This window comes from Panthera tigris, chromosome B4 (genome assembly GCF_018350195.1).
Source record: "Panthera tigris isolate Pti1 chromosome B4, P.tigris_Pti1_mat1.1, whole genome shotgun sequence".
Taxonomy (NCBI): Eukaryota; Metazoa; Chordata; class Mammalia; order Carnivora; family Felidae; genus Panthera; species Panthera tigris.
Window position 1 is genome coordinate 75,380,080 of NC_056666.1, and position 3,210 is coordinate 75,383,289.

At 46.2% G+C, this 3,210-nt stretch overlaps 1 long non-coding RNA gene across 1 annotated transcript; it reads right to left on the bottom strand.

Moving 5' to 3' along the window:
• Positions 1 to 1,172: 1,172 nt before the first annotated feature.
• LOC122240345 lies at positions 1,173 to 2,703 on the bottom strand. Its single transcript, XR_006219931.1, has 2 exons — positions 2,417 to 2,703; positions 1,173 to 2,296 (listed from the first exon to the last, which is right to left on the bottom strand). It is a non-coding gene; the product is annotated as an uncharacterized LOC122240345 (long non-coding RNA).
• Positions 2,704 to 3,210: the final 507 nt, after the last annotated feature.

Genomic DNA, 3,210 nt, shown 5'->3' on the forward strand with positions numbered 1-3,210 from the left:
AGAGGGAGAGAGAGAATCCCAAGCAGGCTCCACGCTGTGAGCACAGAGCCCAGCATGGGGCTTAAACTCACAAACTGTGAGATCATGACCTGAGCCGAAATCGAGTCGGATGCTTAACAGACTGAGCCACCCAGGTGCCCCCAGGATTATTTTAGAAGCTCATCTGGGCCTCACCTGTGGAACTTGAGCATTAAATTAGTTGCTAACGCAGGGCCAGTCTCCAGGCTGGGGGTTGCTCTCACTCCCTCTGGAAAGAGCTGGAAAGAATGAAGTCACCAGGAACTGGCAGAGAGAAGCTGCTCTCTACTCGGCCTAAGTCTTGAGTGAATAAAAACATGCAGATTTTTCTGTTCTTCTGGACAAAATAGCTGATATTTAGTGAGCAGATAAAATCCCAAAAATGTAGGAACTGTTGTAAAGAGCCTGAGGATGCCACATAAAGGGCCTGAAAGTACTTATGTGGGGGAGTAAATTCCCAAGAAGTAAACCTACAATATTTCCAAAACGTCAGCCTAGTCCTTCTCAGCCCAGTAAGCTTTCTGGGACCCATAGAGCCCATTTTCTGTCATGTGTATGAACCCATTCTGGCCAGCCCAGACTGGAGTTCCAACAGGACATAAAAGGCGACCTTAGTTGTCAAGCACAGAAGTCATGTGTGGCTTTTGGTTTAAGAATCAGTCCAGCCAGCAGATGCTCTGAGTGCTTGGGGAGTGGCATGCCTATTTCTGATATGAGAACAAGCATCCTTTGTCTTAATTCCGCACTTAAATCTGGGATAGACCATTCTGAATGTCTTTACTTTTAAAGGACCTATGTTAAAATCATTCTTATTAGCAAAAAGTCACTTATCGTATAAAAAGGTGTGATTTCCCAGACAGCCTTTTTACTGTTGAAGGAATTTCTTAGCAGACAAAGGAATCTGCTCATTAAATCATAAGCCCTGTGAGAAAGAGATTCTTAAGCATAAGGTGCAGCACATGTACTTGTTAAGTGGGATTCAAAACACTGTCTCCACTACCCCTTTCTGAAGGCGATCTCTTTATTTTTCTTTGCTGAAGAGGGGCACCTTTCTGAAAATTTCCCCCATGAACCCAGAATAAAAATGTACAGCACATTAGAGTTCTAAAAATAATTCGACCCTGCGTTTCACAGAGTTTAGGGCTCCAAAAATATGCTGTCCAAATCATTATTGGCGATTACTTTATTTTGCCCTTGTACAAGAGGGGAAAGCAGCTGGGGAATGAGACTTGAGAGAGAGCCCATTTTCCAAGGAAGAACAAAGAACCGAGGGAGAAGCTGCTATGCTTTGTCTGAGCCAACTCCCTCTGAGGATTGCCGCAGGAAAGGCTTAGAGCTGTATCCCTGCCCATTAGTTTAGGGCCACTTGGTTCAGCAGTCCTGGCCATGTGGGAAGATGTGTGCCTACCTGCACAGTATTAATGTTATCAGCTGCCCTGTTCATGTAGCCTCTCTCTAGAGGACACTTTTATAACACAGTAGCACTTAGGGAGACATTCCCTCCTTTACTTCTGTTTCTCTGCTGATAAACAAATGTCAGGCTTCCTCTTGGATCCTGTCCCTGATTCACTAAGTTACTATATATTCTTTGCTCTTCTTTGTGCTCCAAACACTGAGCTCTCAGTGCTCATCTGGTTGGATCCAGATTGTGAAGGCTACAGCCCAAGCGATCACATACAGGACTTGGGGGCCCAACCTTCCTTTTCCAGGAGCCTCGAGAAGCCTTCTGTTCCAGCAAGGTCCCTAATTAATGTGTTTCTGGTGCTACTGGACAAAAGAGAGGGCCCTGTTTTGAACCAGAGCCTATAATTTATGCCGACAGCTATACCCCGATGGGAGATGGGAATTTTCATGTCAGAGGATAGGGACCCGATAAACAGCATGACTAATCCAAATGAAACCATCCACCTCTGGGTCTTTACTCCCTTACTAAAAGAAAAAACAGAGATGTGTGGTTTTTACACTTAATCCACTGAATCTCTGCAAGTGGAAGGGACTTAGCACATCATCTGGGCAATGTGGAGGGCATGGCTCTAAAGGAGAAAGCATCAGCTTCAAGAAGGGCAGCATACAGTTCTATGCGGCACAAAAAGGGGGAAGCTGCACTTGGGCATCATCTTGCAGGTTACAATTCCGGGCAGTCGCGCGGCTCCAGCGCAGAAGCACAACTCCTCATCTTTCTTCTGTGGGCTTCAGCCATAGGGGGAGAAAGGTGGTGCCACAACTCTCTCCCAGTGGATGATGATGACGTGTTCTAAGCAGATGATTGCGGAGGCTCCTGTCAAATGAGTGGAGAGAAAAGGGAAGTGGGGAGAGGAGGAGGGACTCAAGAAACAGCACTGCAACAACCCTGGAATAAAAATGAGGGGCCATTATGGGAAATGATAAGCACAATCACCTTGAAACTCAGTCCCTTGCCCGTTTTTTTCCAATTTGCTTCTGATAACCTTTTACAATACTTTGTAAATAACTTAAAGCAGCACAGGATAAATGAAAGAGAGCTTCTATCAGGTTCTATTTTCACTCTTTAGGACGGTCTTAAATAGAATTATCCTTTTAAGCTTCAGGAAGCATTAAAAACAGTCAAGCCTTTTGAAACACTGTGTACCAAAACCATAACGGTCCTGTAGGTTTCCCTTCTCGACAGAAAGGCTGCTCGGGCTGTGCCCATTACTTTCAGTTTCGTTGGCGGGGGGGGGGGGGGGGGGCGGTATATCCTGCAGCATCCTAAGCGCAACGGACTTTGGAATGTTGGCTCGGTCCAAGCGGTCCCCTTGGCGACGCCACGGCCTCCGGGGAGATCCGAGCTGTTTCCCTCTTCCCCAGCAGGCGGCGCTGTTTTTCGCGGCGCCCGCCACCGCCACCGCCCAGCTCGGAGGTCACTTCCGCCGCGGCCTGGGGAGGCTTCCCTCCTCTTGCCACTCCTTTCTGGTGTTTTTCTGAGGCAGGATTTGTTTATCCAGGGCTGCCTACTAACGTTTCTGAAACACTATGCTCTAATGATAGTTTATGCTACTTTAAAACTTGCTGCTTGGGTCCTCTGAAAAAGTGGAAATCTTAAAAAAAACATGTATTTGGGATTTCGTAATCACTGTTTTTTTTAAAACTTCTAACGCATTTCAACCTAGTTAAATAAAAAGGGTCTCTGACCCGACAAAGAAGGCAATAGATGTTGAAATTTAGAATGCTTCA